Raw genomic sequence first — 27,531 nt, forward strand, 5'->3', positions numbered from 1 at the left:
CTGGGTAGCTTGCTGGGGTCAGGGTCCCCTAGATGGAGGGCCAGGGGGCACCCTGGGGCCTATACTGCAAGTCCAGGGACATCAGTGGACCCTAGGTGGAGGGCCAGGTGGCTCCCTGGGGCCTATACTGCAAGTCCAGGAACATCGGTGGACCACTGGGTAGCTTGCTAGGGTCAGGGGCCCCTAGGTGGAGGGCAAGGGGGCACCCTGGGGCCTATACTGCAAGTCCATGAAGATTGGTGGACCACTGGGTAGCTTGCTGGGGTCAGGGGCCCTTAGGTGGAGGGCCAGGGGGCACCCTGGGGCCTATACTGCAAGTCCAGGAAGAGAGGTTGACCGCTGGGTAGCTTGCTGAAATCTGGAGCCCCTAGGTGGAGGGCCAGGGGGCACACTGGGGCCTATACTGCAAGTCCAGGAAGAGAGGTGGACCCCTGGGTAGCTTGCTGGGGTCAGGCGCCCCTGGGTGAAGGGCCAGGGAGCACCCTGAGGCCTATACTGCAAGCCCAGGGAGGGAGGTGGACCCCTGGGTAGCTTGCTGGGGTCAGGGGCCTCTAGGTTGAGGTCCAGGGGGCATCCTGGGAACTGTACTGCAAGTCCAGGGACATTGGTGGACCCCTGGGTAGCTTGCTGGGGTCAGAGGCCCCTAGGTGGAGGGCCAGGGGATCCCCTGGAGCCTATACTGCAAGTCCAGGGAGTGAGGTGGACTTCTGGGTAGCTTGCTGGGGTCATAGGCTTCTAGGTGGAGGGCCAGGGGGCACCCTGGGGCCTATACTGCAAGTCCACGAGAGATGTGGACCCCTGGGTAGCTTGCTGGGGTCAGGGGTCCCTAGGTTGAGGTCCAGGGGGCATCCTGGGCACTATACTGCAAGTCCAGGAAGAGAGGTGGACCCCTGGGTAGCTTGCTGGGGTCAGGGGCCCCTAGGTGGAGGTCCAGGGGGCACCCTGGGGCCTATACTGCAAGTCCAGGGACATCGGTGGACCCCTGGGTAGCATGCTGGGGTCAGGGGCCCTTAGGTGGTGGGCCAGGGGGCACCCTGAGGCCTAAACTGCAAGTCCAGGGAGATCAGTGGACCCCTGGGTAGCTTGCTGAGGTCAGAGACCCCTATGTGGAGGGCCAGAATGTCCCCTGGGGCCTATACTGCAAGTCCAGGGAGTGACGTGCACTCCTGGGTAGCTTGCTGGGGTCAGAGGCCCCTAGGTGGAGGGCCAGGGGGCTCCCTGGGGCCTATACTGCAAGTCCAGGGACATCGGTGGACCCCTGGGTAGCTTGCTGGGTTCAGAGGCCCCTAGGTGGAGGGCCAGGGGGCACCGTGGGGCCTATACTACAAGTCCAGGGACATCGGTGGACCACTGTGTAGCTTGCTGGGGTCAGGGGCCCTTAGGTGGAGGGCCAGGGGGCACCCTGGGGCCTATACTGCAAGTCCAGGAAGAGAGGTAGACCCATGGGTAGCTTGCTGGGGTCCGGCACCCCTAGGTGAAGGGCCAGGGAGCACCCAGAGGCCTATACTGCAAGCCCAGGGAAGGAGGTGGACCCCTGGGTAGCTTGCAGGGGTCAGAGGCCCCTAGGTGGAGGGCCAGGGGTTCCCCTGGGGCCTATATTGCAAGTCCAGGAAGAGAGGTGGACCCCTGGGTAGCTTGCTGGGGTAAGGCGCCCCTAGGTGGAGGGCCAGGGAGCACCCTGAGGCCTATACTGCAAGTCCAGGAAGAAAGGTTGACCCCTGGGTAGCTTGCTGGGGTCAGGGTCCCCTAGGTGGAGGGCCAGGGGGCACCCTGGGGCCTATACTGCAAGTCCAGGGACATCAGTGGACCCCTGGGTAGCTTGCTGGGGTCAGAGGCCCCTAGGTGGAGGGCCAGGGGGCTCCCTGGGGCCTATACTGCAAGTCCAGGAACATTGGTGGACCACTGGGTAGCTTGCTAGGGTCAGGGGCCCTTAGGTAGAGGGCCAGGGGGCACCCTGGGGCCTATACTGCAAGTCCAGGAAGAGAGGTTGACCCCTGGGTAGCTTGCTGAAGTCTGGAGCCCCTAGGTGGAGGGCCAGGTGGCACACTGGGGCCTATACTGCAAGTCCAGGAAGAGAGGTGGACCCCTGGGTAGCTTGCTGGGGTCAGAGGCCCCTAGGTGAAGGGCCAGGGGGCACCCTGGGGCCTATACTGCAAGTCCAAGGACATCGGTGGACCGCTGGGTAGCTTGCGGGGGTCAGAGGCCCCTAAGTGGAGGGCCAGGGGGCACCCTGGGGCCTATACTGGAAGCCCAGGGAGGGAGGTGGACCCCTGGGTAGCTTGCTGGGGTCAGGGTCCCCTAGGTGGAGGGCCAGGGGTCACCTTGTGGGCTATACTGCAAGTCCAGGAAGAGAGGTGGACCCCTGGGTAGCTTGCTGGGGTCATAGGCTCCTAGGTGGAGGGCCAGGGGGCACCCTGGGGCCTATACTGCAATTACAGGAAGAGAGGTGGACCCCTGGGTAGCTTGCTGGGTTCATAGGCTCCTAGCTGGAGGGCCAGGGGGCACCCTGGGGCCTATACTGCAAGTCCAGGGACATCGGTGGACCCCTGGGTAGCTTGCTGGGGTTAGAGGCCCCTAGGTGGAGGGCCAGGGGTTCCCCTGGGGCCTATACTGCAAGTCCAGGGAGTGAGGTGGACTTCTGGGTAGCTTGCTGGGGTCATAGGCTCCTAGGTGGAGGGCCAGGGGGCACCCTGGGGCCTACACTGCAAGTCCAGGGAGAGATGTGCACCCCTGGGTAGCTTGCTGGGGTCAGGGGCCCCTAGGTGGAGGACCAGGGGGCACCCTGGGGCCTATACTGCAAGTCCAGGGACATCGGTGGACCCCTGGGTAGCTTGCTGGGGTCAGGGGCCCTTAGGTGGAGGGCCAGGGGGCACCCTGAGGCCTATACTGCAAGTCCAGGGACATCGGTGGACCCCTGGGTAGCTTGCTGGGGCCAGAGGCCGATAGGTGGAGGGCCAGGGGGCACCCTGGGGCCTATACTGCAAGTCCAGGGACATCGGTGGACCCCTGGGTAGCTTGCTGGGGTTATAGGATTCTAGGTGGAGGGCCAGGGGGCACCCTGGGGCCTATACTGCAAGTCCAGGAAGAGAGGTGGACCCCTGTGTAGCTTGCTGGGGTCAGGGGCCCCTAGGTGGAGGGCCAGGTGGCAGCCTGTGGGCTATACTGCAAGTCCAGGAAGAGAGGTTGACCCCTGGGTAGCTTGCTGGGGCCAGAGGCCCATAGGTGGAGGGCCAAGGGGCACCCTGGGGCCTATACTGCAAGTCCAGGGACATCGGTGGACCACTGGGTAGCTAGCTGGGGTCAGGGGCCCTTAGGTGGAGGGCCAGGGGGCACCCTGGGGCCTATACTGCAAGTCCAGGAAGAGAGGTAGACCCCTGGGTAGCTTGCTGGGGTCAGGCGCCCCTAGATGAAGGGCCAGGGAGCACCCTGAGTTCTATACTGCAAGCCCAGGGAGGGAGGTGGACCCCTGGGTAGCTTGCTGGGGTCAGGGTCCCCTAAGTGGAGGGCCAGGGGGCACACTGGGGCCTATACTGCAAGTCCAGGAAGAGAGGTGGACCCCTGGGTAGCTTGCTGGGGTCAGAGGCCCCTTGGTGAAGGGCCAGGAGGCACCCTGGGGCCTATACTGCAAGTCCAGGGAGATTGGTGGACCCCTGGGTAGCTTGCTGGGGTCAGAGGACCCTAGGTGGAGGGCCAGGGGTTCCCCTGGGGCCTATATTGCAAGTCCAGGGACATCGGAGGACCCCTGGGTAGCTTGCTGGGGCCAGAGGCCCCTAGGTGGAGGGCCAGGGGGCACCCTGGGGCCTATACTGCAAGTCCAGGGACATCGGTGGACCCCTGGGTAGCTTGCTGGGGCCAGAGGCCCATAGTTGGAGGGCCAGGGGGCACCCTGGGGCCTATACTGCAAGTCCAGGGACATCGGTGGACCCCTGGGTAGCTTGCTGGGGTCATAGGCTTCTAGGTGGAGGGCCAGGGGGCACCCTGGGGCCTATACTGCAAGTCCAGGAAGAGAGGTGGACCCCTGGGTAGCTTGCTGGGGTCAGGGGCCCCTAGGTGAAAGGCCAGGGGGCACCCTGAGGCCTATACTGCAAGTCCAGGAAGAGAGGTGGACCCCTGGGTAGCTTGCTGGGGTTAGGGGCCCCTAGGTGGAGGTCCAGGGGGCACCCTGGGGCCTATACTGCATGTCGAGGGACATCGGTGGACCCCTGGGTAGCATGCTGGGGTCAGGGGCCCTTAGGTGGAGGGCCAGGGGGCACCCTGGGGCCTATACTACAAGTCCAGGGACATCGGTGGACCACTGTGCAGCTTGCTGGTGTCAGGGGCCCTTAGGTGGAGGGCCAGGGGGCACCCTGGGGCCTATACTGCAAGTCCAGGAAGAGAGGTAGACCCCTGGGTAGCTTGCTGGGGTCAGGCGCCCCTAGGTGAAGGGCCAGGGAGCACCCAGAGGCCTATACTGCAAGCCCAGGGAGGGAGGTGGACCCCTGGGTAGCTTGCTGGGGTCAGGGTTCCCTAGGTGGAGGGCCTGGGGGCACACTGGGGCCTATACTGCAAGTCCAGGAAGAGAGGTGGACCCCTGGGTAGCTTGCAGGGGTCAGAGGCCCCTAGGTGGAGGGCCAGGGGTTCCCCTGGGGCCTACATTGCACGTCCAGGAAGAGAGGTGGACCCCTGGGTAGCTTGCTGGGGTCAGGGTCCCCTAGGTGAAGGGCCAGGGAGCACCCTGAGGCCTATACTGCAAGCCCAGGGAGGGAGGTGGACCCCTGGGTAGCTTGCTGGGGTCAGGGTCCCCTAGGTGGATGGCCAGGGGGCACCCTGTGGGCCTATACTGCAAGTCTAGGAAGAGAGGTGGACCCCTGGTTAGCTTGCTGGGGTCAGAGGCCCCTAGGTGGAGGGTCAAGGGGCACCCTGGGGCCTATACTGCAAGTCCAGGGACAACGGTGGACCCCTGGGTAGCTTGCTGGGGTCAGAGGCCCCTAGGTGGAGGGCCAGGGGTTCCCCTGGGGCCTATACTGCAAGTCCAGGGAGTAAGGTTGACTTCTGGGTAGCTTGATGGGGTCATAGGCTCCTAGGTGGAGGGCCAGGGGGCACCCTGGGGCCTACACTGCAAGTCCAGGGAGAGATGTGGACCCCTGGGTAGCTTGCTGGGGTCAGGGGCCCCTAGGTTGAGGTCCAGGGGGCACCCTGGGGCCTATACTGCAAGTCCAGGGACATCGGTGGACCCCTGGGTAGCTTGCTGGGGTCAGGGGCCCTTAGGTGGAGGGCCAGGGGGCACCCTTGGGCCTATACTGCAAGTCCAGGGAGTGAGGTGGACTCCCGGGTAGCTTGCTGGGGTCAGAGGCCCCTAGGTGGAGGGCCAGGGGGCACCCTGGGGCCTATACTGCAAGTCCAGGAAGAGAGGTGGACCCCTGTGTAACTTGCTGGGGTCAGGGGCCCCTAGGTGGAGGGCCAGGTGGCAGCCTGTGGGCTATACTGCAAGTCCAGGAAGAGAGGTTGACCCCTGGGTAGCTTGCTGGGGCCAGAGGCCCATAGGTGGAGGGCCAAGGGGCACCCTGGGGCCTATACTGCAAGTCCAGGGACATCTGTGGACCACTGGGTAGCTTGCTGGGGTCAGGGGCCCTTAGGTGGAGGGCCAGGGGGCACCCTGGGGCCTATACTGCAAGTCCAGGAAGAGAGGTAGACCCCTGGGTAGCTTGCTGGGGTCAGGGTCCCCTAGGTGGAGGGCCAGGGGGCACACTGGGGCCTATACTGCAAGTCCAGGAAGAGAGGTGGACCCCTGGGTAGCTTGCTGGGGTCAGAGGCTCCTTGGTGAAGGGCCAGGAGGCACCCTGGGGCCTATACTGCAAGTCCAGGGAGATTGGTGGACCCCTGGGTAGCTTGCTGGGGTCAGAGGCCCCTAGGTGGAGGGCCAGGGGTTCCCCTGGGGCCTATATTGCAAGTCCAGGGACATCGGTGGACCCCTGGGTAGCTTGCTGGGGCCAGAGGCCCCTAGGTGGAGGGCCAGGGGGCACCCTGGGGCCTATACTGCAAGTCCAGGGACATCGGTGGACCCCTGGGGAGCTTGCTGGGGCCAGGGGCCCATAGGTGGAGGGCCAGGGGGCACCCTGGGGCCTATACTGCAAGTCCAGGGACATCGGTGGACCCCTGGGTAGCTTGCTGGGGTCATAGGCTTCTAGGTGGAGGGCCAGGGGGCACCCTGGGGCCTATACTGCAAGTCCAGGAAGAGAGGTGGACCCCTGGGTAGCTTGCTGGGGACAGGGGCCCCTAGGTGAAAGGCCAGGGGGCACCCTGAGGCCTATACTGCAAGTCCAGGAAGAGAGGTGGACCCCTGGGTAGCTTGCTGGTGTTAGGGGCCCCTAGGTGGAGGTCCAGGGGGCACCCTGGGGCCTATACTGCATGTCGAGGGACATCGGTGGACCCCTGGGTAGCATGCTGGGGTCAGGGGCCCTTAGGTGGAGGGCCAGGGGGCACCCTGAGGCCTATACTGCAAGTCCAGGGAGATCAGTGGACCCCTGGGTAGCTTGCTGTGGTCAAAGACCCCTATGTGGAGGGCCAGAAGGTCCCCTGGGGCCTATACTGCAAGTCCAGGGAGTGAGGTGCACTCCTGGGTAGCTTGCTGGGGTCAGAGACCCCTATGTGGAGGGCCAGGGGGCACCCTGAGGCCTATACTGCAAGTCCAGGGAGATCAGTGGACCCCTGGGTAGCTTGCTGTGGTCAAAGACCCCTATGTGGAGGGCCAGGGGGCACCCTGGGGCCTATACTGCAAGTCCAGGGACATCGGTGGACCCCTGGGTAGCTTGCTGGGGTCAGAGGCCCCTAGGTGGAGGGCCAGGGGGCACCCTGGGGCCTATACTACAAGTCCAGGGACATTGGTGGACCACTGTGCAGCTTGCTGGTGTCAGGGGCCCTTAGGTGGAGGGCCAGGGGGCACCCTGGGGCGTATACTGCAAGTCCAGGAAGAGAGGTGGACCCCTGGGTAGCTTGCAGGGGTCAGAGGCCCCTAGGTGGAGGGCCAGGGGTTCCCCTGGGGCCTACATTGCACGTCCAGGAAGAGAGGTGGACCCCTGGGTAGCTTGCTGGGGTCAGGCGCCCCTAGGTGAAGGGCCAGGGAGCACCCTGAGGCCTATACTGCAAGCCCAGGGAGGGAGGTGGACCCCTGGGTAGCTTGCTGGGGTCAGGGTCCCCTAGGTGGATGGCCAGGGGGCACCCTGTGGGCTATACTGCAAGTCTAGGAAGAGAGGTGGACCCCTGGGTAGCTTGCTGGGGTCAGAGGCCAATAGGTGAAGGGCCAAGGGGCACCCTGGGGCCTATACTGCAAGTCCAGGGACAACGGTGGACCCCTGGGTAGCTTGCTGGGGTCAGAGGCCCCTAGGTGGAGGGCCAGGGGTTCCCCTGGGGCCTATACTGCAAGTCCAGGGAGTAAGGTTGACTTCTGGGTAGCTTGATGGGGTCATAGGCTCCTAGGTGGAGGGCCAGGGGGCACCCTGGGGCCTACACTGCAAGTCCAGGGAGAGATGTGGACCCCTGGGTAGCTTGCTGGGGTCAGGGGCCCCTAGGTTGAGGTCCAGGGGGCACCCTGGGGTCTATACTGCAAGTCCAGGGACATCGGTGGACCCCTGGGTAGCTTGCTGGGGTCAAGGGCCCTTAGGTGGAGGGCCAGGGGGCACCCTTGGGCCTATACTGCAAATCCAGGGAGTGAGGTGGACTCCCGGGTAGCTTGCTGGGGTCAGAGGCCCCTAGGTGGAGGGCCAGGTGGCAGCCTGTGGGCTATACTGCAAGTCCAGGAAGAGAGGTTACCCCTGGGTAGCTTGCTGGGGCCAGAGGCCAATAGGTGGAGGGCCAAGGGGCACCCTGGGGCCTAAACTGCAAGTCCAGGGACATAGGTGGACCACTGGGTAGCTTGCTGGGGTCAGGGGCCCTTAGGTGGAGGGCCAGGGGGCACCTTGGGGCCTATACTGCAAGTCCAGGAAGAGAGGTAGACCCCTGGGTAGCTTGCTGGGGTCAGGCGCCCCTAGGTGAAGGGCCAGGGAGCACCCTGAGGCCTATACTGCAAGCCCAGGGAGGGAGGTGGACCCCTGGGTAGCTTGCTGGGGTCAGGGTCCCCTAGGTGGAGGGCCAGGGGGCACACTGGGGCCTATACTGCAAGTCCAGGAAGAGAGGTGGACCCCTGGGTAGCTTGCTGGGGTCAGAGGCCCCTTGGTGAAGGGCCAGGGGGCACCCTGGGGCCTATACTGCAAGTCCATTAAAAGAGGTAGACCCATGGGTAGCTTGCTGGGGTCAGGCGCCCCTAGGTGAAGGGCCAGGGAGCACCCAGAGGCCTATACTGTAAGCCCAGGGAGGGAGGTGGACCCCTGGGTAGCTTGCTGGGGTCAGGGTCCCCTAGGTGGAGGGCCTGGGGGCACACTGGGGCCTATACTGCAAGTCCAGGAAGAGAGGTGGACCCCTGGGTAGCTTGCAGGGGTCAGAGGCCCCTAGGTGGAGGGCCAGGGGTTCCCCTGGCGCCTATATTGCAAGTCCAGGAAGGGAGGTGGACCCCTGGGTAGCTTGCTGGGGTAAGGGTCCCCTAGGTGGAGGGCCAGGGGGCACACTGGGGCCTATACTGAAAGTCCAGGGAGATCGGTGGACCCCTGGGTAGCTTGCTGGGGTCAGAAGCCCCTAGGTAGATGGCCAGGGGGCACCCTATGGGCTATACTGCAAGTCCAGGAAGACAGGTGGACCCCTGGGTAGCTTGCCGGGGTCAGAGGCCCCTAGGTGGAGGGCCAAGTTGCACCCTGGGGCCTATACTGCAAGTCCAGGGACATCGGTGGACCCCTGCATAGCTTGCTGGGGTCATAGGCTCCTAGGTGGAGGGCCAGGGGGCACCCTGGGGCCTACACTGCAAGTCCAGGGAGAGATGTGGACCCCTGGGTAGCTTGCTGGGGTCAGGGGCCCCTAGGTTGAGGTCCAGGGGGCACCCTGGGGCCTATACTGCAAGTCCAGGGACATCAGTGGACCCCTGGGTAGCTTGCTGGGGTCAGGGGCCCTTAGGTGGAGGGCCAGGGGGCACCCTTGGGCCTATACTGCAAGTCCAGGGAGTGAGGTGGACTCCTGGGTAGCTTGCTGGGGTCAGAGGCCCCTAGGTGGAGGGCCAGGGGGCACCCTGGGGCCTATACTGCAAGTCCAGGGACATCGGTGGACCCCTGGGAAGCTTGCTGGGGTCAGGGGCCCTTATGTGGAGGGCCAGGGGGCACCCTGGGGCCTATACTGCAAGTCCAGGAACATCGGTGGACCACTGGGTAGCTTGCTGGGGTCAGGGGCCCTTAGGTGGAGGGCCAGGGGGCACCCTGGGGCCTATACTGCAAGTCCAGGAAAAGAGGTTGACCGCTGGGTAGCTTGCTGAAATCTGGAGCCCCTAGGTGGAGGGCCAGGGGGCACACTGGGGCCTATACTGCAAGTCCAGGAAGAGAGGTGGACCCCTGGGTAGCTTGCTGGGGTCAGGGGCCTCTAGGTTGAGGTCCAGGGAGCACCCTGAGGCCTATACTGCAAGCCCAGGGAGGGAGGTGGACCCCTGGGTAGCTTGCTGTTGTCAGGGGCCTCTAGGTTGAGGTCCAGGGGGCATCCTGGGGCCTGTACTGCAAGTCCAGGGACATCGGTGGACCCCTGGGTAGCTTGCTGGGGTCAGAGGCCCCTAGGTGGAGGGCCAGGGGATCCCCTGGAGCCTATACTGCAAGTCCAGGGAGTGAGGTGGACTTCTGGGTAGCTTGCTGGGGTCATTGGCTTCTATGTGGAGGGCCAGGGGGCACCCTGGGGCCTATACTGCAAGTCCAGAGAGAGATGTGGACCACTGGGTAGCTTGCTGGGGTCAGGGGTCCCTAGGTTGAGGTCCAGGGGGCATCCTGGGGACTACACTGCAAGTCCAGGAAGAGAGGTGGACCCCTGGGTAGCTTGCTGGGGTCAGGGGCCCCTAGTTGGAGGTCCAGGTGGCACCCTGGGGCCTATACTGCAAGTCCAGGGACATCGGTGGACCCCTAGGTAGCTTGCTGGGGTCAGGGGCCCTTAGGTGGAGGGCCAGGGGGCACCGTGAGGCCTAAACTGCAAGTCCAGGGAGATCAGTGGACCCCTGGGTAGCTTGCTGAGGTCAGAGACCCCTATGTGGAGGGCCAGAATGTCCCCTGGGGCCTATACTGCAAGTCCAGGGAGTGAGGTGCACTCCTGGGTAGCTTGCTGGGGTCAGAAGCCCCTAGGTGGAGGGCCAGGGGGCTCCCTGGGGCCTATACTGCAAGTCCAGGGACATCGGTGGACCCCTGGGTAGCTTGCTGGGGTCAGAGGCCCCTAGGTGGAGGGCCAGGGGGCACCCTGGGGCCTATACTACAAGTCCAGAGACATCGGTGGACCACTGTGTAGCTTGCTGGGGTCAGGGACCCTTAGGTGGAGGGCCAGGGGGCACCCTGGGGCCTATACTGCAAGTCCAGGAAGAGAGGTAGACCCATGGGTAGCTTGCTGGGGTCCGGCGCCCCTAGGTGAAGGGCCAGGGAGCACCCAGATGCCTATACTGCAAGCCCAGGGAAGGAGGTGGACCCCTGGGTAGCTTGCTGGGGTCAGGGTCCCCTAGGTGAAGGGCCTGGGGTCACACTGGGGCCTATATTGCAAGTCCAGGAAGAGAGGTGGACCCCTGGGTAGCTTGCTGGGGTCAGGCGCCCCTGGGTGAAGGGCCAGGGAGCACCCTGAGGCCTATACTGCAAGCCCAGGGAGTGAGGTGGACCCCTGGGTAGCTTGCTGGGGTCAGGGGCCTCTAGGTTGAGGTCCAGGGGGCATCCTGGGGCCTGTACTGCAAGTCCAGGGACATCGGTGGACCCCTGGGTAGCTTGCTGGGGTCAGAGGCTTCTAGGTGGAGGGCCAGGGGGCACCCTGGGGCCTATATTGCAAGTCCAGGAAGAGAGGTGGACCCCTGGGTAGCTTGCTGGGGTAAGGCGCCCCTAGGTGGAGGGCCAGGGAGCACCCTGAGGCCTATACTGCAAGTCCAGGAAGAGAGGTTGACCCCTGGGTAGCTTGCTGGGGTCAGGGTCCCCTAGATGGAGGGCCAGGGGGCACCCTGGGGCCTATACTGCAAGTCCAGGGACATCAGTGGACCCTAGGTGGAGGGCCAGGTGGCTCCCTGGGGCCTATACTGCAAGTCCAGGAACATCGGTGGACCACTGGGTAGCTTGCTAGGGTCAGGGGCCCCTAGGTGGAGGGCAAGGGGGCACCCTGGGGCCTATACTGCAAGTCCATGAACATCGGTGGACCACTGGGTAGCTTGCTGGGGTCAGGGGCCCTTAGGTGGAGGGCCAGTGGGCACCCTGGGGCCTATACTGCAAGTCCAGGAAGAGAGGTTGACCGCTGGGTAGCTTGCTGAAATCTGGAGCCCCTAGGTGGAGGGCCAGGGGGCACACTGGGGCCTATACTGCAAGTCCAGGAAGAGAGGTGGACCCCTGGGTAGCTTGCTGGGGTCAGGCGCCCCTGGGTGAAGGGCCAGGGAGCACCCTGAGGCCTATACTGCAAGCCCAGGGAGGGAGGTGGACCCCTGGGTAGCTTGCTGGGGTCAGGGGCCTCTAGGTTGAGGTCCAGGGGGCATCCTGGGAACTGTACTGCAAGTCCAGGGACATTGGTGGACCCCTGGGTAGCTTGCTGGGGTCAGAGGCCCCTAGGTGGAGGGCCAGGGGATCCCCTGGAGCCTATACTGCAAGTCCAGGGAGTGAGGTGGACTTCTGGGTAGCTTGCTGGGGTCATAGGCTTCTAGGTGGAGGGCCAGGGGGCACCCTGGGGCCTATACTGCAAGTCCACGAGAGATGTGGACCCCTGGGTAGCTTGCTGGGGTCAGGGGTCCCTAGGTGGAGGTCCAGGGGGCATCCTGGGCACTATACTGCAAGTCCAGGAAGAGAGGTGGACCCCTGGGTAGCTTGCTGGGGTCAGGGGCCCCTAGGTGGAGGTCCAGGGGGCACCCTGGGGCCTATACTGCAAGTCCAGGGACATCGGTGGACCCCTGGGTAGCTTGCTGGGGTCAGGGGCCCTTAGGTGGTGGGCCTGGGGGCACCCTGAGGCCTAAACTGCAAGTCCAGGGAGATCAGTGGACCCCTGGGTAGCTTGCTGAGGTCAGAGACCCCTATGTGGAGGGCCAGAATGTCCCCTGGGGCCTATACTGCAAGTCCAGGGAGTGACGTGCACTCCTGGGTAGCTTGCTGGGGTCAGAGGCCCCTAGGTGGAGGGCCAGGGGGCTCCCTGGGGCCTATACTGCAAGTCCAGGGACATCGGTGGACCCCTGGGTAGCTTGCTGGGGTCAGAGGCCCCTAGGTGGAGGGCCAGGGGGCACCCTGGGGCCTATACTACAAGTCCAGGGACATCGGTGGACCACTGTGTAGCTTGCTGGGGTCAGGGGCCCTTAGGTGGAGGGCCAGGGGGCACCCTGGGGCCTATACTGCAAGTCCAGGAAGAGAGGTAGACCCATGGGTAGCTTGCTGGGGTCCGGCACCCCTAGGTGAAGGGCCAGGGAGCACCCAGAGGCCTATACTGCAAGCCCAGGGAAGGAGGTGGACCCCTGGGTAGCTTGCTGGGGTCAGGGTCCCCTAGGTGGAGGGCCTGGGGGCACACTGGGGCCTATACTGCAAGTCCAGGAAGAGAGGTGGACCCCTGGGTAGCTTGCAGGGGTCAGAGGCCCCTAGGTGGAGGGCCAGGGGTTCCCCTGGGGCCTATATTGCAAGTCTAGGAAGAGAGGTGGACCCCTGGGTAGCTTGCTGGGGTCAGGGTCCCCTAGGTGGAGGGCCAGGGGGCACACTGGGGCCTATACTGCAAGTCCAGGGAGATCGGTGGACCCCTGGGTAGCTTGCTGGGGTCAGAGGCCCCTAGGTGGAGGGCCAGGGGTTCCCCTGGGGCCTATATTGCAAGTCCAGGAAGAGAGGTGGACCCCTGGGTAGCTTGCTGGGGTAAGGCGCCCCTAGGTGGAGGGCCAGGGAGCACCCTGAGGCCTATACTGCAAGTCCAGGAAGAAAGGTTGACCCCTAGGTAGCTTGCTGGGGTCAGGGTCCCCTAGGTGGAGGGCCAGGGGGCACCCTGGGGCCTATACTGCAAGTCCAGGGACATCAGTGGACCCCTGGGTAGCTTGCTGGGGTCAGAGGCCCCTAGGTGGAGGGCCAGGGGGCTCCCTGGGGCCTATACTGCAAGTCCAGGAACATTGGTGGACCACTGGGTAGCTTGCTAGGGTCAGGGGCCCTTAGGTAGAGGGCCAGGGGGCACCCTGGGGCCTATACTGCAAGTCCAGGAAGAGAAGTGGACCCCTGGGTAGCTTGCTGGGGTCAGAGGCCCCTAGGTGAAGGGCCAGGGGGCACCCTGGGGCCTATACTGCAAGTCCAAGGACATCGGTGGACCGCTGGGTAGCTTGCGGGGGTCAGAGGCCCCTAAGTGGAAGGCCAGGGGGCACCCTGGGGCCTATACTGGAAGCCCAGGGAGGGAGGTGGACCCCTGGGTAGCTTGCTGGGGTCAGGGTCCCCTAGGTGGAGGGCCAGGGGTCACCTTGTGGGCTATACTGCAAGTCCAGGAAGAGAGGTGGACCCCTGGGTAGCTTGCTGGGGTCATAGGCTCCTAGGTGGAGGGCCAGGGGGCACCCTGGGGCCTATACTGCAATTCCAGGAAGAGAGGTGGACCCCTGGGTAGCTTGCTGGGTTCATAGGCTCCTAGCTGGAGGGCCAGGGGGCACCCTGGGGCCTATACTGCAAGTCCAGGGACATCGGTGGACCCCTGGGTAGCTTGCTGGGGTTAGAGGCCCCTAGGTGGAGGGCCAGGGGTTCCCCTGGGGCCTATACTGCAAGTCCAGGAAGAGAGGTGGACCCCTGGGTAGCTTGCAGGGGTCAGAGGCCCCTAGGTGGAGGGCCAGGGGTTCCCCTGGGGCCTATATTGCAAGTCCAGGAAGAGAGGTGGACCCCTGGGTAGCTTGCTGGGGTCAGGGTCCCCTAGGTGGAGGGCCAGGGGGCACACTGGGGCCTATACTGCAAGTCCAGGGAGATCGGTGGACCCCTGGGTAGCTTGCTGGGGTCAGAGGACCCTAGGTGGAGGGCCAGGGGTTCCCCTGGGGCCTATATTGCAAGTCCAGGAAGAGAGGTGGACCCCTGGGTAGCTTGCTGGGGTCAGGGGCCCTTAGGTAGAGGGCCAGGGGGCACCCTGGGGCCTATACTGCAAGTCCAGGAAGAGAAGTGGACCCCTGGGTAGCTTGCTGGGGTCAGAGGCCCCTAGGTGAAGGGCCAGGGGGCACCCTGGGGCCTATACTGCAAGTCCAAGGACATCGGTGGACCGCTGGGTAGCTTGCGGGGGTCAGAGGCCCCTAAGTGGAGGGCCAGGGGGCACCCTGGGGCCTATACTGGAAGCCCAGGGAGGGAGGTGGACCCCTGGGTAGCTTGCTGGGGTCAGGGTCCCCTAGGTGGAGGGCCAGGGGTCACCTTGTGGGCTATACTGCAAGTCCAGGAAGAGAGGTGGACCCCTGGGTAGCTTGCTGGGGTCATAGGCTCCTAGGTGGAGGGCCAGGGGGCACCCTGGGGCCTATACTGCAATTCCAGGAAGAGAGGTGGACCCCTGGGTAGCTTGCTGGGTTCATAGGCTCCTAGCTGGAGGGCCAGGGGGCACCCTGGGGCCTATACTGCAAGTCCAGGGACATCGGTGGACCCCTGGGTAGCTTGCTGGGGTTAGAGGCCCCTAGGTGGAGGGCCAGGGGTTCCCCTGGGGCCTATACTGCAAGTCCAGGGAGTGAGGTGGACTTCTGGGTAGCTTGCTGGGGTCATAGGCTCCTAGGTGGAGGGCCAGGGGGCACCCTGGGGCCTACACTGCAAGTCCAGGGAGAGATGTGCACCCCTGGGTAGCTTGCTGGGGTCAGGGGCCCCTAGGTGGAGGACCAGGGGGCACCCTGGGGCCTATACTGCAAGTCCAGGGACATCGGTGGACCCCTGGGTAGCTTGCTGGGGTCAGAGGCCCCTAGGTGGAGGACCAGGGGTTCCCCTGGGGCCTTTACTGCAAGTCCAGGGAGTGAGGTGGACTTCTGGGTAGCTTGCTGGGGTCATAGGCTCCTAGGTGGAGGGCCAGGGGGCACCCTGGGGCCTACACTGCAAGTCCAGGGAGAGATGTGCACCCCTGGGTAGCTTGCTGGGGTCAGGGGCCCCTAGGTGGAGGACCAGGGGGCACCCTGGGGCCTATACTGCAAGTCCAGGGACATCGGTGGACCCCTGGGTAGCTTGCTGGGGTCAGGGGCCCTTAGGTGGAGGGCCAGGGGGCACCCTGAGGCCTATACTGCAAGTCCAGGGACATCGGTGGACCCCTGGGTAGCTTGCTGGGGCCAGAGGCCCATAGGTGGAGGGCCAGGGGGCACCCTGGGGCCTATACTGCAAGTCCAGGGACATCGGTGGACCCCTGGGTAGCTTGCTGGGGTTATAGGATTCTAGGTGGAGGGCCAGGGGGCACCCTGGGGCCTATACTGCAAGTCCAGGAAGAGAGGTGGACCCCTGTGTAGCTTGCTGGGGTCAGGGGCCCCTAGGTGGAGGGCCAGGTGGCAGCCTGTGGGCTATACTGCAAGTCCAGGAAGAGAGGTTGACCCCTGGGTAGCTTGCTGGGGCCAGAGGCCCATAGGTGGAGGGCCAAGGGGCACCCTGGGGCCTATACTGCAAGTCCAGGGACAACAGTGGACCCCTGGGTAGCTTGCTGGGGTCAGAGGCCCCTAGGTGGAGGGCCAGGGGTTCCCCTGGGGCCTATACTGCAAGTCCAGGGAGTAAGGTTGACTTCTGGGTAGCTTGATGGGGTCATAGGCTCCTAGGTGGAGGGCCAGGGGGCACCCTGGGGCCTACACTGCAAGTCCAGGGAGAGATGTGGACCCCTGGGTAGCTTGCTGGGGTCAGGGGCCCCTAGGTTGAGGTCCAGGGGGCACCCTGGGGCCTATACTGCAAGTCCAGGGACATCGGTGGACCCCTGGGTAGCTTGCTGGGGTCAGGGGCCCTTAGGTGGAGGGCCAGGGGGCACCCTTGTGCCTATACTGCAAGTCCAGGGAGTGAGGTGGACTCCCGGGTAGCTTGCTGGGGTCAGAGGCCCCTAGGTGGAGGGCCAGGGGGCACCCTGGGGCCTATACTGCAAGTCCAGGAAGAGAGGTGGACCCCTGTGTAGCTTGCTGGGGTCAGGGGCCCCTAGGTGGAGGGCCAGGTGGCAGCCTGTGGGCTATACTGCAAGTCCAGGAAGAGAGGTTGACCCCTGGGTAGCTTGCTGGGGCCAGAGGCCCATAGGTGGAGGGCCAAGGGGCACCCTGGGGCCTATACTGCAAGTCCAGGGACATCTGTGGACCACTGGGTAGCTTGCTGGGGTCAGGGGCCCTTAGGTGGAGGGCCAGGGGGCACCCTGGGGCCTATACTGCAAGTCCAGGAAGAGAGGTAGACCCCTGGGTAGCTTGCTGGGGTCAGGCGCCCCTAGGTGAAGGGCCAGGGAGCACCCTGAGTTCTATACTGCAAGCCCAGGGAGGGAGGTGGACCCCTGGGTAGCTTGCTGGGGTCAGGGTCCCCTAGGTGGAGGGCCAGGGGGCACACTGGGGCCTATACTGCAAGTCCAGGAAGAGAGGTGGACCCCTGGGTAGCTTGCTGGGGTCAGAGGCCCCTTGGTGAAGGGCCAGGAGGCACCCTGGGGCCTATACTGCAAGTCCAGGGAGATTGGTGGACCCCTGGGTAGCTTGCTGGGGTCAGAGGCCCCTAGGTGGAGGGCCAGGGGTTCCCCTGGGGCCTATATTGCAAGTCCAGGGACATCGGTGGACCCCTGGGTAGCTTGCTGGGGCCAGAGGCCCCTAGGTGGAGGGCCAGGGGGCACCCTGGGGCCTATACTGCAAGTCCAGGGACATCGGTGGACCCCTGAGTAGCTTGCTGGGGCCAGAGGCCCATAGGTGGAGGGCCAGGGAGCACCCTGGGGCCTATACTGCAAGTCCATGGACATCGGTGGACCCCTGGGTAGCTTGCTGGGGTCATAGGCTTCTAGGTGGAGGGCCAGGGGGCACCCTGGGGCCTATACTGCAAGTCCAGGAAGAGAGGTGGACCCCTGGGTAGCTTGCTGGGGTCAGGGGCCCCTAGGTGAAAGGCCAGGGGGCACCCTGAGGCCTATACTGCAAGTCCAGGAAGAGAGGTGGACCCCTGGGTAGCTTGCTGGGGTTAGGGGCCCCTAGGTGGAGGTCCAGGGGGCACCCTGGGGCCTATACTGCATGTCGAGGGACATCGGTGGACCCCTGGGTAGCATGCTGGGGTCAGGGGCCCTTAGGTGGAGGGCCAGGGGGCACACTGAGGCCTATACTGCAAGTCCAGGGAGATCAGTGGACCCCTGGGTAGCTTGCTGTGGTCAAAGACCCCTATGTGGAGGGCCAGAAGGTCCCCTGGGGCCTATACTGCAAGTCCAGGGAGTGAGGTGCACTCCTGGGTAGCTTGCTGGGGTCAGAGACCCCTAGGTGGAGGGCCAGGGGGCACCCTGGGGCCTATACTGCAAGTCTAGGGACATCGGTGGACCCCTGGGTAGCTTGCTGGGGTCAGAGGCCCCTAGGTGGAGGGCCAGGGGGCACCTTGGGGCCTATACTACAAGTCCAGGGACATTGGTGGACCACTGTGCAGCTTGCTGGTGTCAGGGGCCCTTAGGTGGAGGGCCAGGGGGCACCCTGGGGCCTATACTGCAAGTCCAGGAAGAGAGGTAGACCCCTGGGTAGCTTGCTGGGGTCAGGCGCCCCTAGGTGAAGGGCCAAGGAGCACCCAGAGGCCTATACTGCAAGCCCAGGGAGGGAGGTGGACCCCTGGGTAGCTTGCTGGGGTCAGGGTTCCCTAGGTGGAGGGCCTGGGGGCACACTGGGGCCTATACTGCAAGTCCAGGAAGAGAGGTGGACCCCTGGGTAGCTTGCAGGGGTCAGAGGCCCCTAGGTGGAGGGCCAGGGGTTCCCCTGGGGCCTACATTGCACGTCCAGGAAGAGAGGTGGACCCCTGGGTAGCTTGCTGGGGTCAGGCGCCCCTAGGTGAAGGGCCAGGGAGCACCCTGAGGCCTATACTGCAAGCCCAGGGAGGGAGGTGGACCCCTGGGTAGCTTGCTGGGGTCAGGGTCCCCTAGGTTGAGGTCCAGGGGGCACCCTGGGGTCTATACTGCAAGTCCAGGGACATCGGTGGACCCCTGGGTAGCTTGCTGGGGTCAGGGGCCCTTAGGTGGAGGGCCAGGGGGCACCCTTGGGCCTATACTGCAAATCCAGGGAGTGAGGTGGACTCCCGGGTAGCTTGCTGGGGTCAGAGGCCCCTAGGTGGAGGGCCAGTTGGCAGCCTGTGGGCTATACTGCAAGTCCAGGAAGAGAGGTAGACCCCTGGGTAGCTTGCTGGGGTCAGGCGCCCCTAGGTGAAGGGCCAGGGAGCACCCTGAGGCCTATACTGCAAGCCCAGGGAGGGAGGTGGACCCCTGGGTAGCTTGCTGGGGTCAGGGTCCCCTAGGTGGAGGGCCAGGGGGCACACTGGGGCCTATACTGCAAGTCCAGGAAGAGAGGTGGACCCCTGGGTAGCATGCTGGGGTCAGAGGCCCCTTGGTGAAGGGCCAGGGGGCACCCTGGGGCCTATACTGCAAGTCCAGGGAGATTGGTGGACCCCTGGGTAGCTTGCTGGGGTCAGAGGCCCCTAGGTGGAGGGCCAGGGGTTCCCCTGGGGCCTATATTGCAAGTCCAGGGACATCGGTGGACCCCTGGGTAGCTTGCTGGGGCCAGAGGCCCCTAGGTGGAGGGCCAGGGGGCACCCTGGGGCCTATACTGCAAGTCCAGGGACATCGGTGGACCCCTGAGTAGCTTGCTGGGGCCAGAGGCCCATAGGTGGAGGGCCAGGGGGCACCCTGGGGCCTATACTGCAAGTCCAGGGACATCGGTGGACCCCTGGGTAGCTTGCTGGGGTCATAGGCTTCTAGGTGGAGGGCCAGGGGGCACCCTGGGGCCTATACTGCAAGTCCAGGAAGAGTGGTGGACCCCTGGGTAGCTTGCTGGGGTCAGGGGCCCCTAGGTGAAAGGCCAGGGGGAACCCTGAGGCCTATACTGCAAGTCCAGGAAGAGAGGTGGACCCCTGGGTAGCTTGCTGGGGTCAGGGGCCCCTAGGTGGAGGTCCAGGGGGCACCCTGGGGCCTATACTGCATGTCCAGGGACATCGGTGGACCCCTGGGTAGCATGCTGGGGTCAGGGGCCCTTGGGTGGACGGCCAGGGGGCACCCTGAGGCCTATACTGCAAGTCCAGGGAGATCAGTGGACCCCTGGGTAGCTTGCTGGGGTCAGGGTCCCCTAGGTGGAGGGCCAGGGGGCACACTGGGGCCTATACTGCAAGTCCAGGAAGAGAGGTGGACCCCTGGGTAGCTTGCTGGGGTCAGAGGCCCCTTGGTGAAGGGCCAGGGGGCACCCTGGGGCCTATACTGCAAGTCCAGGGAGATTGGTGGACCCCTGGGTAGCTTGCTGGGGTCAGAGGCCCCTAGGTGGAGGGCCAGGGGTTCCCCTGGGGCCTATATTGCAAGTCCAGGGACATCGGTGGACCCCTGGGTAGCTTGCTGGGGCCAGAGGCCCCTAGGTGGAGGGCCAGGGGGCACCCTGGGGCCTATACTGCAAGTCCAGGGACATCCGTGGACCACTGGGTAGCTTGCTGGGGCCAGAGGCCCATAGGTGGAGGGCCAGGGGGCACCATGGGGCCTATACTGCAAGTCCAGGGACATCGGTGGACCCCTGGGTAGCTTGCTGGTGTCATAGGCTTCTAGGTGGAGGGCCAGGGGGCACCCTGGGGCCTATACTGCAAGTCCAGGAAGAGAGGTGGACCCCTGGGTAGCTTGCTGGGGTCAGGGGCCCCTAGGTGGAGGTCCAGGGGGCACCCTGGGGCCTATACTGCATGTCCAGGGACATCGGTGGACCCCTGGGTAGCATGCTGGGGTCAGGGGCCCTTAGGTGGAGGGCCAGGGGGCACCCTGAGGCCTATACTGCAAGTCCAGGGAGATCAGTGGACCCCTGGGTAGCTTGCTGTGGTCAAAGACCCCTATGTGGAGGGCCAGAAGGTCCCCTGGGGCCTATACTGCAAGTCCAGGGAGTGAGGTGCACTCCTGGGTAGCTTGCTGGGGTCAGAGACCCCTAGGTGGAGGGCCAGGGGCACCCTGGGGCCTATACTGCAAGTCCAGGGACATCGGTGGACCCCTGGGTAGCTTGCTGGGGTCAGAGGCCCCTAGGTGGAGGGCCAGGGGGCACCCTGGGGCCTATACTACAAGTCCAGGGACATCGGTGGACCACTGTGCAGCTTGCTGGTGTCAGGGGCCCTTAGGTGGAGGGCCAGGGGGCACCCTGGGGCCTATACTGCAAGTCCAAGAAGAGAGGTAGACCCCTGGGTAGCTTGCTGGGGTCAGGCGCCCCTAGGTGAAGGACCAGGGAGCACCCAGAGGCCTATACTGCAAGTCCAGGGAGGGAGGTGGATTCCTGGGTAGCTTGCTGGGGTCAGGGTTCCCTAGGTGGAGGGCCTGGGGGCACAGTGGGGCCTATACTGCAAGTCCAGGAAGAGAGGTGGACCCCTGGGTAGCTTGCAGGGGTCAGAGGCCCCTAGGTGGAGGACCAGGGGTTCCCCTGGGGCCTACATTGCACGTCCAGGAAGAGAGGTGGACCCCTGGGTAGCTTGCTGGGGTCAGGCGCCCCTAGGTGAAGGGCCAGGGAGCACCCTGAGGCCTATACTGCAAGCCCAGGGAGGGACGTGGACCCCTGGGAAGCTTGCTGGGGTCAGGGTCCCCTAGGTGGATGGCCAGGGGGCACCCTGTGGGCTATACTGCAAGTCTAGGAAGAGAGGTGGACCCCTGGGTAGCTTGCTGGGGTCAGAGGCCCCTAGGTGGAGGGCCAAGGGGCACCCTGGGGCCTATACTGCAAGTCCAGGGACAACGGTGGACCCCTGGGTAGCTTGCTGGGGTCAGAGGCCCCTAGGTGGAGGGCCAGGGGTTCCCCTGGGGCCTATACTGCAAGTCCAGGGAGTAAGGTTGACTTCGGGGTAGCTTGCTGGGGTCATAGGCTCCTAGGTGGAGGGCCAGGGGGCACCCTGGGGCCTACACTGCAAGTCCAGGGAGAGATGTGGACCCCTGGGTAGCTTGCTGGGGTCAGGGGCCCCTAGGTTGAGGTCCAGGGGGCACCCTGGGGCCTATACTGCAAGTCCAGGGACATCGGTGGACCCCTGGGTAGCTTGCTGGGGTCAGGGGCCCTTAGGTGGAGGGCCAGGGGGCACCCTTGGGCTTATACTGCAAGTCCAGGGAGTGAGGTGGACTCCCAGGTAGCTTGCTGGGGTCAGAGGCCCCTAGGTGGAGGGCCAGAGGGCACCCTGGGGCCTATACTGCAAGTCCAGGGACATCGGTGGACCCCTGGGTAGCTTGCTGGGGTCAGAGGCTCCTAGGTGGAGGGCCAGGGGGCACCCTGGGGCCTATACTGCAAGTCCAGGAACATCGGTGGACCACTGGGTAGCTTGCTAGGGTCAGGGGCCCTTAGGTGGAGGGCCAGGGGGGACCCTGGGGCCTATACTGCAAGTCCAGGAAGAGAGGTGGACCCCTGGGTAGCTTGCTGGGGTCAGAGGCCCCTAGGTGAAGGGCCAGGGGGCACCCTGGGGCCTATACTGCAAGTCCAAGGACATCGGTGGACCACTGGGTAGCTTGCGGGGGTCAGAGGCCCCTAAGTGGAGGGCCAGGGGGCACCCTGGGGCCTATACTGGAAGCCAACGGAGGGAGGTGGACCCCTTGGTAGCTTGCTGGGGTCAGGGTCCCCTAGGTGGAGGGCAAGGGGTCAACCTGTGGGCTATACTGCAAGTCCAGGAAGAGAGGTGGACCCCTGGGTAGCTTGCTGGGGTCATAGGCTCCTAGGTGGAGGGCCAGGGGGCACCCTGGGGCCTACACTGCAAGTCCAGGAAGAGAGGTGGACCCCTGGGTAGTTTGCTGGGGTCATAGGCTCCTAGGTGGAGGGCCAGGGGGCACCCTGGGGCCTATACTGCAAGTCCAGGAAGAGAGGTTGACCCCTGGGTAGCTTGCTGGGGCCAGAGGCCCATAGGTGGAGGGCCAGGGGGCACCCTTGGGCCTATACTGCAAGTCCAGGGACATCGGTGGACCACTGGGTAGTTTGCTGGGGTCAGGGGCCCTTAGGTGGAGGGCCAGGGGGCACCCTGGGGCCTATACTGCAAGTCCAGGAAGAGAGGTAGACCCCTGGGTAGCTTGCTGGGGTCAGGCGCCCCTAGGTGAAGGGCCAGGCAGCACCCTGAGGCCTATACTGCAAGCCCAGGGAGGGAGGTGGACCCCTGGGTAGCTTGCTGGGGTCAGGGTCCAATAGGTGGAGGGCCAGGGGGCACACTGGGGCCTATACTGCAAGTCCAGGAAGAGAGGTGGACCCCTGGGTAGCTTGCTGGGGTCAGAGGCCCCTAGGTGGAGGTCCAGGGGTTCCCTTGGGGCCTATATTGCAAGTCCAGGAAGAGAGGTGGACCCCTGGATAGCTTGCTGGGGTAAGGCGCCCCTAGGTGAAGGGCCAGGGAGCACCCTGAGGCCTTTACTGAAAGCCCAGGGAGGGAGGTGGACCCCTGGGTAGCTTGCTGGGGTCAGGGGCCTCTAGGTTGAGGTCCAGGGGGCATCCTGGGGCCTGTACTGCAAGTAAAGGGACATCGGTGGACCCCTGGGTAGCTTGCTGGGGTCAGAGGCCCCTAGGTGGAGGGCCAGGGGGCACCCTGGGGCCTATACTGCAAGTCCAGGAACATTGGTGGACCACTGGGTAGCTTGCTGGGGTCAGAGGCCCCTAGGTGGAGGGCCAGGGGGCACCCTGGGGCCTATACTGCAAGTCCAGAACCATCGGTGGACCACTGGGTAGCTTGTTGGGGTCAGGGGCCCTTAGGTGGAGGGCCAGGGGGCACCCTGGGGCCTATACTGCAAGTCCAGGAAGAGAGGTTGACCGCTGGGTAGCTTGCTGAAATCTGGAGCCCCTAGGTGGAGGGCCAGGGGGCACACTGGGGCCTATACTGCAAGTCCAGGAAGAGAGGTGGACCCCTGGGTAGCTTGCTGGGGTCAGAGGCCCCTAGGTGAAGGGCCAGGGGGCACCCTGGGGCCTATACTGCAAGTCCAAGGACATCGGTGGACCCCTGGGTAGCTTGCGGGGGTCAGAGGCCCCTAAGTGGAGTGCCAGGGGGCACCCTGGGGCCTATACTGGAAGCCCAGGGAGGGAGGTGGACCCCTGGGTAGCTTGCTGGGGTCAGGGTCCCCTAGGTGTAGGGCCAGGGGTCACCCTGTAGGCTATACTGCAAGTCCAGGAAGAGAGGTGAAACACTGGGTAGCTTGGTGGGGTCAGGGGTCCCTAGGTGGAGGGCCAGGTGGGTCCCCTGGGGCCTATACTGCAAGTCCAGGGAGTGAGGTGGACTTCTGGGTAGCTTGCTAGGGTCATAGGCTCCTAGGTGGAGGGCCAGGGGGCACCCAGGGGCCTACACTGCAAGTCCAGGGAGAGATGTGGACCCCTGGGTAGCTTGCTGGGGTAAGGGTCCCCTAGGTGGAGGGCCAGGGGTTCCCCTGGGGCCTATACTGCAAGTCCAGGGACATCGGTGGACCCCTGGGTAGCTTGCTGGGGTCAGGGGCCCTTAGCTGGAGGGCCAGGGGGCACCCTTGGGCCTATACTGCAAGTCCAGGGAGTGAGGTGGACTCCTGGGTAGCTTGCTGGGGTCAGAGGCCCCTAGGTGGAGGGCCAGGGGGCACCCTGGGGCCTATACTGCAAGTCCAGGACCATCGGTGGACCACTGGGTAGCTTGCTGGGGTCAGGGGCCCTTAGGTGGAGGGCCAGGGGGCACCCTGGGGCCTATACTGCAAGTCCAGGAAGAGAGGTTGACCGCTGGGCAGCTTGCTGAAATCTGGAGCCCCTAGGTGGAGGGCCAGGGGGCACACTGGGGCCTATACTGCAAGTCCAGGAAGAGAGGTGGACCCCTGGGTAGCTTGCTGGGGTCAGAGGCCCCTAGGTGAAGGGCCAGGGGGCACCCTGGGGCCTATACTGCAAGTCCAAGGACATCGGTGGACCACTGGGTAGCTTGCGGGGGTCAGAGGCCCTTAAGTGGAGTGCCAGGGGGCACCCAGGGGCCTATACTGGAAGCCCAGGGAGGGAGGTGGACCCCTGGGTAGCTTGCTGGGGTCAGGGTCCCCTAGGTGTAGGGCCAGGGGTCACCCTGTAGGCTATACTGCAAGTCCAGGAAGAGAGGTGAAACACTGGGTAGCTTGGTGGGGTCAGGGGTCCCTAGGTGGAGGGCCAGGGGGTCCCCTGGGGCCTATACTGCAAGTCCAGGGAGTGAGGTGGACTTCTGGGTAGCTTGCTGGGGTCATAGGCTCCTAGGTGGAGGGCCAGGGGGCACCCAGGGGCCTACACTGCAAGTCCAGGGAGAGATGTGGACCCCTGGGTAGCTTGCTGGGGTCAGGGGCCCCTAGGTGGAGGGCCAGGGGGCACCCTGGGGCCTATACTGCAAGTCCAGGAACATTGGTGGACCACTGGGTAGCTTGCTGGGGTCAGAGGCCCCTAGGTGGAGGGCCAGGGGGCACCCTGGGGCCTATACTGCAAGTCCAGGACCATCGGTGGACCACTGGGTAGCTTGCTGGGGTCAGGGGCCCTTAGGTGGAGGGCCAGGGGGCACCCTGGGGCCTATACTGCAAGTCCAGGAAGAGAGGTTGACCGCTGGGTAGCTTGCTGAAATCTGGAGCCCCTAGGTGGAGGGCCAGGGGGCACACTGGGGCCTATACTGCAAGTCCAGGAAGAGAGGTGGACCCCTGGGTAGCTTGCTGGGGTCAGAGGCCCCTAGGTGAAGGGCCAGGGGGCACCCTGGGGCCTATACTGCAAGTCCAAGGACATCGGTGGACCGCTGGGTAGCTTGCGGGGGTCAGAGGCCCCTAAGTGGAGTGCCAGGGGGCACCCTGGGGCCTATACTGGAAGCCCAGGGAGGGAGGTGGACCCCTGGGTAGCTTGCTGGGGTCAGGGTCCCCTAGGTGTAGGGCCAGGGGTCACCCTGTAGGCTATACTGCAAGTCCAGGAAGAGAGGTGAAACACTGGGTAGCTTGGTGGGGTCAGGGGTCCCTAGGTGGAGGGCCAGAGGGTCCCCTGGGGCCTATACTGCAAGTCCAGGGAGTGAGGTGGACTTCTGGGTAGCTTGCTGGGGTCATAGGCTCCTAGGTGGAGGGCCAGGGGGCACCCAGGGGCCTACACTGCAAGTCCAGGGAGAGATGTGGACCCCTGGGTAGCTTGCTGGGGTCAGGGGTCCCTAGGTGGAGGGCCAGGGGGCACCCTGGGGCCTATACTGCAAGTCCAGGGACATCGGTGGACCCCTGGGTAGCTTGCTGGGGTCAGAGGCCCCTAGGTGGAGGGCCAGGGGGCATCCTGGGGCCTATACTGCAAGACCAGGGACATCGGTGGACCAATGTGTAGCTTGCTGGGGTCAGGGGCCCTTAGGTGGAGGGCCAGGGGGCACCCTGGGGCCTATAGTGCAAGTCCAGGAAGAGAGGTGGACCCCTGGGTAGCTTGCTGGGGTCAGGGGCCCCTAGGTGGAGTACCATGTGGCAGCCTGTGGGCTATACTGCAAGTCCAGGAAGAGAGGTGAACCCTTGGGTAGCTTGGTGGGGTCAGGGGCCCCTAGGTGGATGGCGAGGGGGCACCCTGGGGCCTATTTTGCAAGTCCAGGAAGAGAGGTGGACCCCTGGGTAGCTTGCTGGGGTCAGGCATCCCTAGGTGAAAGGCCAGGGGGCACCCTGAGGCCTACACTGCAAGCCCAGGGAGGGAGGTGGACCCCTGGGTAGCTCTCTGGGGTCAGAGTCCCCTAGGTGGAGGGCCTGGGGGCACCCTGTGGGCTATACTGCAAGTCCAGGAAGAGAGGTGGACCCCTGGGTAGCTTGCTGGGGTCATAGGCTCCTAGGTGGAGGGCCAGGGGGCACCCTGGGGCCTACACTGCAAGTTCAGGGAGAGAGGTGGACCCCTGGGTAGCTTGCTGAGGTCAGAGGCCCCTAGGTGGAGGGCCAAGGGTCACCCTGGGGCCTATACTGCAAGTCCAGGGACATCGGTGGACCCCTGGGTAGCTTGCTGGGGTCAGAGGCCCCTAGGTGGAGGGCCAGGGGTTCCCCTGGGGCCTATACTGCATGTCCAGGGAGTGAGGTGGACTTCTGGGTAGCTTGCTGGGGTCATAGGCTCCTAGGTGGAGGGCCAGGGGGCACCCTGGGGCCTATACTGCAAGTCCAGGGAGAGATGTGGACCCCTGGGTAGCTTGCTGGGGTCAGGGGCCCCTAGGTGGAGGACCAGGGGGCACCCTGGGGCCTATACTGCAAGTCCAGGGACATCGGTGGACCCCTGGGTAGCTTGCTGGGGTCAGGGGCCCTTAGGTGGAGGGCCAGGGGGCACCCTGAGGCCTATACTGCAAGTCCAGGGAGATCAGTGGACCCCTGGGTAGCTTGCTGAGGTCAGAGACCCCTATGTGGAGGGCCAGAAGGTCCCCTGGGGCCCATACTGCAAGTTCAGGGAGTGAGGTGGACTCCTGGGTAGCTTGCTGGGGTCAGAGGCCCCTAGGTGGAGGGCCAAGGGTTCCCCTGGGGCCTATACTGCAAGTCCAGGGACATCGGTGGACCCCTGCGTAGCTTGCTGGGGTCAGAGGCCCCTAGGTGGAGGGCCAGGGGGCACCCTGGGGCCTATACAGCAAGTCCAGGGACATCGGTGGACCACTGTGTAGCTTGCTGGGGTCAGGGGCCCTTAGGTGGAGGGCCAGGGGGCACCCTGGGGCCTATACTGCAAGTCCAAGGAGTGAGGTGGACTCCTGGGTAGCTTGCTGGGGTCAGAGGCCCCTAGGTGGAGGGCCAGGGGTTCCCCTGGGGCCTATATTGCAAGTCCAGGAAGAGAGGTGGACCTCTGGGTAGCTTGCTGGGGTCAGGCGACCCTAGGTGAAGGGCCAGGGGGCATCCTGAGGCCTATACTGCAAGCCCAGGGAGGGAGGTGGACCTCTGGGTAGCTTGCTGGGGTCAGGGTCCCCTAGGTGGATGTCCAGCGGGCACCCTGTGGGCTATACTGCAAGCCCAGGAATAGAGGTGGACCCCTGGGTAGCTTGCCGGGGTCAGGCGCCCCTGGGTGAAGGGCCAGGGAGCACCCTGAGGCCTATACTGCAAGCCCAGGTAGGGAGGTGGACCCCTGGGTAGCTTGCTGGGGTCAGGGGCCTGTAGGTTGAGGTCCAGGGGGCATCCTGGGGCATTTACTGCAAGTAAAGGGACATCGGTGGACCCCTGGGTAGCTTGCTGGGGTCAGAGGCCCCTAGGTGGAGGGCCAGGGGATCCCCCGGAGCCTATACTGCAAGTCCAGGTAGTGAGGTGGACTTCTGGGTAGCTTGCTGGGGTCATAGGCTTCTAGGTGGAGGGCCAGGGGGCACCCTGGGGCCTATACTGCAAGTCCAGGGAGAGATGTGGACCCCTGGGTAGCTTGCTGGGGTCAGGGGCCCCTAGGTTGAGGTCCAGGGGGCATCCTGGGGACTATACTGCAAGTCCAGGAAGAGA

The sequence above is a fragment of the Danio rerio genome, chromosome 3 (genome assembly GCF_049306965.1).
Source record: "Danio rerio strain Tuebingen ecotype United States chromosome 3, GRCz12tu, whole genome shotgun sequence".
Taxonomy (NCBI): Eukaryota; Metazoa; Chordata; class Actinopteri; order Cypriniformes; family Danionidae; genus Danio; species Danio rerio.